Consider the following 11798-nt stretch of genomic DNA (forward strand, 5'->3'; position numbering starts at 1 on the left):
TTTTTACATGAAATTTGTTTATGTTCTTTTCAGTGGTAAAGTACAAGTATGAAAAATGTAATCTCTCTAATACATCTCTATTATTAAAGATAACTACAAATAGTTTTAAAACTCATAATTGTTTTGGTATGCATATTATTTTTGTTAAGTTATAAAACATGTTACGTGTTTCTTCTATTTCTTCCTATAATGATAATAAAAAGTTTAATTAGACATTAGTTTCTGAAATTGAACCAGACTGGTACCGCTCTGCTTTAAATTATTATAAGAAATAGCGTGTAGGGTGCCCTTCATTTGATATAATATTAACACACAACAACTCTAGTAGGACAGTCTCATGAGTGAAATTTGTGAGATAGATTTTATATTTGGGTCACTCAATGTTTTATGTCAAAAATATTATTTTTTATTGTAAATATGAGCGATTCACCTCGCGAATAAAGATCTGTGAAATCGTCTCCAAGAGACATACTTATAATAATAATAATAATAATAATAAGAGGACATTAATTTGCTAATGAACCTTATCACAACCTGGTGAAGAAAAAGTGGCCAAGTTGTATTACAAACCCAGATATTCAAATTTCCAAGACACCCATTTAGATCATCCATGTGCAGCACCAACCCAACAGTAAGCAAAGGCTAGCTAAAGATAGATATGATATTCAATTCGTCAACGCATACTGCAATATATGTATATTCATATGGAATTCGAATAGGATGCGTTGATGCAACTTATATATTATGGTACTGAGACCTTTTGTGATGTGCCTGGGCACAGTTTCGGATGCTGTGAAGCTCATAGAATTGTTGGTGAGTGGGAGCGCTTGACTTGGCAATATCAATTACTAGTATTGAAAAAAATTGAGTCAAAACAAACCAATTTCTGTGTTCACCAAATGAGCACGAAGTGGTAGTACATTAAAAATGTCGAGGACTTGTCGTATTAGTTGGCGATCATCTAGAAAACACGCGTTAGGCAAATGGGTATCAGTTGTTGTGTTGGCCAGTAGTGGTTATTGTCACTTAATTAGGCGGTCAAATCCACTATACTTGAATTGAGTTAATTTTGCTCCATCGGGGATTTCATGTTATCTTTAGAGCAAAATTTTAATAAATGCTTGAAATTTAACATTACAGGTGGTGTTTATTGACTCCACATGTGTTGATAAATGTCTACCTTCGGATGTAATCTTAGGAAAATGTCCTAAATTAGTATCTCATTGACTCGAATCGTCTTATTCACACTTATGATAAATCAAGTAATAAATATTTAGCAACTACCAACACTTTCTTGGATGAGATTGTCACACAAGATTTATTCAATGTGATTTATCTGACTAGGTCCGGAGTTTATTCAATACGCACTTAAAATGACTACGTGTTCTCACATCATAAAATAACAACAACAACAATAATAAATATGTATGTTACTCCAATTCTCACGATATCTAACTCTGAATTGGGTTTCAATATTCTGAAACAAGATCATACACCATCTATTATATAAAAAAAATTACATCGAGATAACACGTGGATAAAAATAGAATATTTAAGTCGTTTTTGCATTATTAATCCAACTAGCTAGATTAATTTTAAAAAGAGTAAGTCTCCTATAAGAAGATCTCACATATTTATATCAACGAGATTAGTTGGCTCGTTTCATTTTTACAAGGAAAAGTAACATTTTTTTTACATAAAAAATAATATTTTTCATAAATCAAGTTGGATTGGAAATTTGTCCCACGAAATTGATATGTGGGAATATATTACTTGTAAAAAAAATATGTACCTAGGACGTAGTAAATGAAGCTATACTACTTACTTATTAAGCCAAAGACTATTCGAATTATGTTTAGATGTATAAAATGCTGAACTTTCAAAACTAATGCTCAAATGAAAATTTGTTAACTGTTGAAATATTATTTAAAAAATGTGTTAAATATTTGTGTTGAAAATGTGAATGTTGAATGTTGAAAATTAGGTAAAATTAGGTGTTGAATATTGAAAATTAGTGTGTGATGATGTAGGTAATGATGTATTTTATTTTTGGATTATTTGTAAAAATTTTCTATAAATAGATCTCTCATTTGTGAAGAAAATCACAATTGAGTTGAGAGAAAAATATTATAAAGTGTGTAGTGTGATAATTTTGAGAGTTTGAGATTTTTACTTTTTTACCGTAAATTTTTACTTTTTCACAACACGTTATCAGCACGAAGCTCTAAAAGTCCTCCATATTTTTCCAAGCTCCGAACAGAAGAAAAAGGTAACAAAAGTAATAATATTTATTTTACTGTTATTTATTTATTGTTTATATATGTAATATATAATATAATGTTATTGTTAGAAATAATAAAAATAATTTTTTCAAAAACTTGTTATAAATCCTGGGAGGATGTTAAGACGACATCCCACACTCCCGGTAAGGGATACGACAAGTATAAAAGCCTATAAGGTTTTTTAAACAAAATAACTTATGACACCTAATTATAATAATGTGATATGATATACATAATTATTTAAATATGACTAATATTATATACACCATATTATTACCATAAAATTATACAAATACATACATTTATTTTCTTATACACCAACGGTAATAAACGGTAACAAAACGGCTAGTTTTTGCTCTATAAATACAATCTCACAAATACATTCAATCACTCCAACTTTCTCTTCTTCTCTAAAAATTATTCTTCATCAAATTTTCGAAGAAAAAAAGAAGATGGCTTTCACGAGGTTATTTTTAATTATTTTGGTTATCATACTCACCAGTCTTGTATTTATCGGAGAATATCCTCCTCGTGTGTTTTCTTTATTTTTACGAATACTTGTACTTGTTGTTTATCCATTACTTTGTATTGCAATATTCATTAACTAATAAAATGCATCGTAATTTTTAGTACCACCATGGCAAACTTGGCAAAGCTCGAATTCATCGCTCTTGATATTACTGGGAAAAACTATATGCCATGGACTCTTGATGTAGAAATGCATCTTGAGTCATTGGGTCTAAGCGAGACCATTAAAGAAAATGGTATATCTTCATCACAAGAAAAAGCAAAAGCTATAATATTTTTACGACGACACCTTGATGAAGGTTTAAAATGTGAATATCTCATCGAAAAAGATCCCATGGCTCTGTGGAAAGGATTAAAAGAGAGATTTGAACATATAAGGGAAGTTATACTTCCGACCGCCCGTGATGAATGGAATATGTTAAGATTCCAAGACTTTAAAAAAGTCAGTGATTACAATTCAGCGATGTATAGAATAATCTCGCAGTTAAAATTTTGTGGACATGAGGTTACAGAATCGGAAATGCTTGAAAAAACATTTTCCACGTTTCACGCATCAAATATAACACTACAGCAACAATATAGAGTGCGTGGATTTGCGAGATATTCTGAACTCATCGCCTGTCTTCTTGTGGCGGAAAAGAACAACGAGCTATTAATGAGAAATCATCAGTCCCGACCCACTGGATCAACAGCATTTCCAGAAGTAAATGCTGTAAGCAAAAATGAATTTAAACCTGGAAACCAAAATCAAAGTTACAGACAAGATTTTGGTCGAGGACAAAATCGAGGTCGTGGTCGTGGTCGTGGACGTGGACGTGGACGTGGAAGTGGTCGTGGTCGTGGACGCGGCCGTGGTTTTGAAAATAATCGAGATAGTTATTTCTATAACTCATCTCAAAAGAACGTCCCAAACCACCCACCGAAAAGGCATCAAGAGAATATGAGTGTTAATGAGAATCACTCAAAAAGATTTGAAAGTTCTTGTTTCAGATGTGGTACTCCAGGACATTGGTCCCGTATTTGTCGAGCCCCTGAGCACCTTTGTAAACTTTATAAAGAATCAATAAAGGGGAAAGAAAAGGAGACCAACTTTACTGAACACAGTGAACCTTTGAGTGGTTCAACTCATTTTGATGCTGGAGATTTTCTGATTGATTTCTCAGATAATGATCAATTTGATGGTGGAATAAATATGTAAAATATTTTATTTTTTATGTATTCGTATGATAATGTTTTATAGTGTGTTATATTGTATTGTATTTTATTGTCAATAATTTTATTTCATTGCATATTTTTTTGAAGTTCAAATATGGAAAATGCTACGAACCAAGCTGAAGTTTGCATACCTGATAGTGGTACAACGCACACTATCCTCCGAGATAAAAGATATTTCTTGGAACTAAAACCAACAAAAACAACGGTGAATACAATATCAGGTCCTGTAGACTTGATTAAAGGATGTGGTAAAGCACAATTTTTGTTACCTAATGGTACAAAATTTTTGATCAATGATGCTTTATATTCACCACAATCGAAAAGAAATTTGTTGAGTTTTAATGATATATATTCCCATGGGTATGATACTCAAACAATGAATGAAGGGAATGAGAAATATATGTGTCTTACCACATATAAATCAGGAAAGAAATATGTGATTGAAAAACTACCAATGCTCCCTACTGGATTGCATTATACACATATACGTCCCATTGAATCAAACATGGTAATTGATAATTCTTCAATATTAACCAATTGGCATGATCGATTAGGACATCCTGGTTCAACAATGATGCGAAGAATTATAGAAAATACACATGGTCATCCATTGAAAGACCAGAAGATCTTTCAGAATAATAAGTTTCAATGTAAAGCATGTTCTCTTGGAAAACTTATTATAAGACCATCACCAGCCAAAATCCAAACTGAATCACCAATGTTTCTTGAACGTATTCAGGGTGATATTTGTGGACCAATCCATCCACCATGTGGACCATTCAGATACTTTATGGTATTGATTGATGCCTCCAGCAGATGGTCACATGTATGTTTATTGTCAACTCGAAATGTTGCATTTGCAAGATTACTTGCTCAAATAATAAAATTGAGGAATCAATTTCCCGATTATACAATCAAGAAAATTAGACTTGATAATGCTGGTGAATTTACTTCCCAGACTTTCAATGATTATTGTATGTCTATGGGAATCATTGTTGAGCATCCTGTTGCTCATGTACATACTCAAAATGGATTGGCTGAATCATTGATTAAACGTCTGCAAATGATTGCTAGACCAATGATTATGAAAACAAAGCTCCCTATTTCTATATGGGGACATGCAATTTTACATGCTGCTTCATTAATTCGCATCAGACCAAGTGCATATCATAAATACTCCCCATTGCAGCTTGCATTTGGTAAAGAACCAGACATTTCTCATCTGAGAATTTTTGGATGTATGGTGTATGTGCCTATTGCACCACCTCAACGAAAGAAAATGGGACCTCAAAGAAAGATTGGAATTTATATTGGTTATGATAGTCCATCGATCATTCGATATCTTGAACCACAGACAGGCGACGTGTTCACAGCACGTTTTGCTGATTGTCATTTTAATGAGGAAATCTTCCCAATGTTAGGGGGAGAACAGAAACATACCGAAAAAGAAATTACATGGTATGTATCATCATTGTTACATCTGGATCCAAGAACAAAACAATGTGAAAAAGATGTACAGCAAATTGTGCACTTGCAAAGAATAGCAAATCAAATACCAGATGCATTTGCAGACACAAAAGGGGTAACTAAATCATATATACATGCTGCAAATGCCCCTGCTCGAATTGAAATTCCGAAGAAACAAATTGAAGATAGTCATGATGTCATTAAACGCCTGAAGCGTGGAAGGCCAGTTGGTTCCAAGGATAAAAATCCTCGAAAAAGAAAATTCATAGAGAAACACAATGATCACAAAATAGAGAATGATGTTCCTGAAGAAACACATAATGATCACAAAATAGAGAATGATGTTCCTGAAGAAACACATGATGATGAAAATGTTTTGTCAGAACCACAAACTGACGAGAATCATGAAATCTCTATCAATTATATTAATACTGGAAAAATATGGAACCGAAAAGATATAGAAGAAATTGATGATATATTTTCTTATAATGTGGCAATCGACATCATAAATGATAATGAAGATCATGAACCAAAATCTTTTGGTGAATGTAAAAATCGGCAGGATTGGATAAAATGGAAAGATGCCATCCAGGTTGAATTGGATTCGCTAAATAAACGTAATGTTTTTGGACCTATAGTCCTTACACCTGAAGGTGTAAAACCTGTTGGATACAAATGGGTTTTTATTCGAAAGCGAAATGAGAAAAATGAAATAGTAAGATATAAAGCTCGACTTGTTGCACAAGGTTTTTCTCAAAGGCCTGGAATTGATTATGAAGAAACGTATTCTCCTGTGATGGATGCAATTACGTTTCGGTATTTGATTAGCTTGGCAGTATCTGAAAATTTAGAAATGCGTCTTATGGATGTTGTTACAGCCTACTTATATGGATCACTTGATAGTAATATATATATGAAAATCCCTGAAGGATTTAAGATGCCTGAAGCACAAAGTTCAAAACCCAGAGAATGTTATTCTGTGAAATTACTAAGATCATTATATGGGTTGAAGCAATCCGGCAGAATGTGGTATAATAGGCTAAGTGATCACTTGATGAAAAAGGGATATGTAAATAATTCAATATGCCCTTGTGTTTTCATTAAGAAAACAACATCCGGATGCGTAATTATTGCTGTATATGTTGATGATTTAAACATCATTGGAACAAATAAGGAAATTCAAGAAGTTGTGTCATACTTGAAAGAAGAATTTGAAATGAAGGATCTTGGAAAAACCAAGTATTGTCTGGGTTTACAAATTGAACAAAAAGAATGTGGAATATTTGTTCACCAGACAAATTATACAGAAAAGATCCTTAAACGTTTTAATATGGACAAATCAAATCCTTTAAGTACTCCAATGGTTGTTAGATCATTAAACATAGAAAAGGATCCATTCCGTCCATGTGAAGATGATGAAGATATTCTTGGTCCAGAAGTACCATATCTAAGTGCTATCGGTGCCCTTATGTATCTTACAAATTGTACAAGGCCTGATATATCTTTTGCCGTAAATTTATTGGCAAGATTTAGCACATATCCAACAAAGAGACATTGGAACGGAATTAAACATATATTCCGTTATCTACGAGGAACGACAGACTTGGGACTTTTGTATTCAAAAGATGCTAATCCAAGTATAATTGGTTATGCCGATGCTGGATACTTATCTGATCCACACAAAGCACGTTCTCAAACTGGATATGTATTTACTCGTGGAGGCACTGCAATTTCTTGGCGTTCACAGAAACAAACACTTGTAACAACTTCATCAAATCATGCCGAGATTATTGCACTACATGAAGCAAGCCGTGAATGTGTGTGGTTAAAATCAATGACTCAACATATCCAAATCTCATGCGGATTATCATTCGACGAGAAGCCTGTGATACTATATGAAGATAATGCTGCATGTGTTGCTCAAATGAAAGAAGGATACATAAAAAGCGACAGAACTAAACATATTCCTCCTAAGTTCTTCGCATTCACCAAGGAGCTTGAGAAGAATAAATGTATTGATGTTCGTCACATTCAATCAAGTGAAAACTCATCAGATCTCTTCACAAAGGCACTTCCTACGACAATATTCAGAAAGCACATATATAATATTGGGATGCGCAATCTACGAAATTTGTGAAGAATTGTTCGTGTCAACATGAGGGGGAGTTTACGTGACTGCACTCTTTTTCCCTTACTATGGTTTTTATCCCAATGGGTTTTTCCTAGTAAGGTTTTTAACGAGGCAGTATAAAAACACGTAATGTATACAATCATTATGATCATCATCACAAGGGGGAGTGTTGAAATATTATTTAAAAAATGTGTTAAATATTTGTGTTGAAAATGTGAATGTTGAATGTTGAAAATTAGGTAAAATTAGGTGTTGAATATTGAAAATTAGTGTGTGATGATGTAGGTAATGATGTATTTTATTTTTGGATTATTTTTAAAAATTTTCTATAAATAGATCTCTCATTTGTGAAGAAAATCACAATTGAGTTGAGAGAAAAATATTATAAAGTGTGTAGTGTGATAATTTTGAGAGTTTGAGATTTTTACTTTTTTACCGTAAATTTTTACTTTTTCACAACATTAACTACCGTTTTTACAATAATAGATAGATCATATAGCATGGCGCTGTGCATATGCATATAGGTGGTAGACTGCTAGTATATTAATAACATTCTTTTGCAAGAAACTAATAACCTATACAACATTTAAATATCCCCATTAATTAAGATTTTTAATTAATTAATTAACCAACAAACTGTCAGCAAAGTGGGAAGGGGGACCGGTCAAAAGAAAAAAAAACGTGGGCTGCTTTTGTTTAATGAAACGTTTGAGGAAATATGAATACGCGTTTTTTAACGCGTATTCACACGGTCAAGGGGCTCTATAAATAGAGCTCCCCTTCATTCTGAAATCATCTCTTTTTCGAGTTTTCTCTCATCTTATAATATTCTATAATATTTGTGAGGTGTTTGATCTCCTGTATTAAGAGAGTGTGTGTTCTCTTTAGAAACACAGTGAGTGAGTTGTACACCACAAAATATTATAGTGGAAATTCTTTTCATCTTGTCCGTGGTTTTTACCCTAATAATTTTTAGGGGTTTTCCACGTAAATCTCGGTGTTCAGTTTATTCTTTATTTTCGGGTTTATTATCTCAAATTACCGCAAGTTGGACCAACAAGTGGTATCAGAGCCTTGGTTTAAAATTTCTTAAAAATTCTGAGTATGCTCTGTGGTTACAGCCTAGACTGATCTTCCACATCAGAAAAGATTTTTTGAGATTTTTTATTTAAGGCGGTATTATTTTGTCCAGTCTACTAAATTGCTGTAGACATAATGTCGGGCAGGTACGAGATAGCAAAGTTCAACGGAAGCAATTTTATGCTGTGGAAAATAAAGATACAAGCAGTTTTAAGAAAGGAGAATTGCTTGACGGCTATTGGAGATAGACCGGTGGAGATTACGGATGATGGAAAGTGGGAGAAATGTCGACAAAGAATTAATCAGGAGGGACCACATGCTGCCTTTTTTTTGAAGAGAAAATAAAAAAACGTGGGAGAAGGAAATTTCGATGAATTTTCAGAAGACGCGTTTTATACGCGCCTTCACACTTACAGAGGCTCTATAAATAGAGCTCACCCCTTCATTCTGAAATCATCCCTTCTTCGAGTTTTCTCTCATCTTATAATATTCTATAATATTTGTGAGGTGTTTGTTCTCCTGTATTAAGAGAGTGTGTGTTCTCTTTGGAAACACAGTGAGTGAGTTGTACACCACAAAATATTATAGTGGAAATTCTTTTCATCTTGCCCGTGGTTTTTACCCTAATAATTTTTTAGGGGTTTTCCACGTAAATCTCGGTGTCCAGTTTATCATTTATTTTCGGGTTTTATTATCTCAAATTCCGCAAGTGAGACCAACAAGTGCACTTGGCTATAGCAGACGAAGTATTGTCAAGTATCTCTAAGATAAAAACAGCAAAATTTATTTGAGATACTCTGACAAAGATGTACGAGGTCAAGTCGCTACACAACATGATTTTCCTAAAAAGAAGGCTTTATACTTTTCGGATGGCGGAATCCTCATCGATGACCGACCATATCAACACACTAAATACTCTATTTGCCCAACTCACTTCCATGAGGCATAAAATAGGGGAAAATAAACGTGCGGAGCTTCTACTTCAAAGTCTACCAGATTCATATGATCAACTTATCATCAACATTACCAACAATATTCTTATGGGCTTCATAAGATTCGATGATGTTTCAACTGCGGTTCTCGGTGAAGAAATCCGGCGCAATAATAAGGAATATAGGTTGGTAACATCGAAGCAGGCGGAGGCTTTACCGATGATAAGAGGAAGATTTATGGACCGTGACTCCAGTGGGAGCCAAAGACGAGGTAGATCAAAGTCGAGAAATAAGAAGAAAAATATTTACTGCTTCAAATGTGGCGGGAAAGGGCACTTCAAAAAAGAGTGTACGAGTATCGACAAGAGTTCTCAAGGAAATGTGGCCAGCTTCAGGCAGTGACGAAATATTATTCAGCGAAGCAACAACAGTTGCAGAAGGCAGACACAAATTTTGTGACACATGGATTATGGATTCAGGAGCGACGTGGCACATGACGTCTCGGAGAGAATGGTTTGGTCATTATAAACCAGTCTCTGGAGGATCTGTATTCATGGGAAATGATCATGCCTTGGAAATCGTTGGGGTCGGTACTATCAAAATAAAAATGTTTGATGGCACCATTCGCACCATACAGGAGGTACGACATGTGAAAGGACTGACGAAAAATCTTTTGTCCTTGGGGCAATTGGATGACATCGGGTGCAAAACTCGTATCGAGAACGTGATCATGAAAATTGTGAAAGGCGCGCTTGTGGTTATGAAGGCGGAAAATGTTGCTGCAAATCTGTATGTACTTTTGGGAGAAACACACAAAGAGGCGGAACTAGCTGTTGCATCAAATGGTTTAGGAGAAGAATTAACAGTGTTATGGCATAGAAAGCTCGGGCATATGTCAGAACGGGGGTTGAAAATTCTCTCAGAACGGAAGCTGCTGCCGGGACTTACAAAAGTGTCATTACCCTTTTGTGAGCATTGTGTTACCAGTAAACAACACAGATTAAAGTTTGACACTTCTACTGCCAGGAGCAAAAACATATTGGAGCTGATTCATTTGGATGTTTGGCAAGCACCGGTTGTATCCCTAGGAGGAGCGAGATGCTTTGTCTCGTTCATTGATGATTTCTCTAGGAGATGTTGAGTGTATCCAATCAAGAAGAAATCAGATGTTTTCCAGGTCTTCAAAGATTTCAAAGCGCGAGTTGAACTTGATTCAGAAAAGAAAATCAAGTGTTTGAGGACTGACAATGGAGGAGAATATACCAGTGATGAATTTGATGCATATTGTCAACATGAGGGCATCAAAAGACAGTTCACAACCGCTTACACACCTCAACAAAATGGAGTGGCGGAGAGGATGAACATGATCTTGTTGGACAAAACAAGAGCTATGTTGAGGACTGCAGGTCTAGAAAAGTCATTTTGGGCAGAAACAGTCAAAACCGCTTGTTATATTATCAATCGTTCTCCTTCAGTGGCGATTGATCTGAAGACTCCGATGGAGATGTGGACTGAGAAGCCGACAGATTATTCTCATTTGCATACATTTGAAAGTCTGGTGTACGTTCTGTGCAATGAGCAAGAAAGATCAAAATTGGATTCAAAATCCAGAAAATGTATCTTCTTGGGTTATGCTGATGGAGTAAAGGGGTTTCGCTTGTGGGATCCTACTGTTCACAAGCTTGTCATCAGCAGGGATGTTATCTTCGAAGAAGATAAAGTAAAGGGAGACAAAGGCACACCGAATTCAGAAACTACTATATTTCAGGTGGAAAATAAGACGGACGAAAGTCAAGTTTCTTGTGAAGCAGTACCAGAGCACGAAGAACAAGAACAAGTTGAGTCTGAAGTTTCCAATGTGAGGCAGTCAACTCGAGACAGAAGACCACCAGGTTGGCTTTCAGATTATGTCACTGAAAGCAATATTGCATATTGTCTATTATCAGAGGATGATGAGCCATCGAGTTTCCACGAGGCTACTCAAAGCTCGGATGTATCCTTGTGGATGATAGCAATGCAAGAAGAATTGGAAGCATTAGACAGAAATCAAACTTGGGATCTTGTTACACTACCACGAGGAAGGAAAGCCATTGGAAACAGATGGGTCTATAAGATCAAGCGTGATGGCAATAACCAAGTGGAGCGGTATCGTGCTAGATTGGT

Source organism: Primulina huaijiensis, chromosome 6 (genome assembly GCF_012295235.1).
Source record: "Primulina huaijiensis isolate GDHJ02 chromosome 6, ASM1229523v2, whole genome shotgun sequence".
Lineage (NCBI taxonomy): Eukaryota > Viridiplantae > Streptophyta > Magnoliopsida > Lamiales > Gesneriaceae > Primulina > Primulina huaijiensis.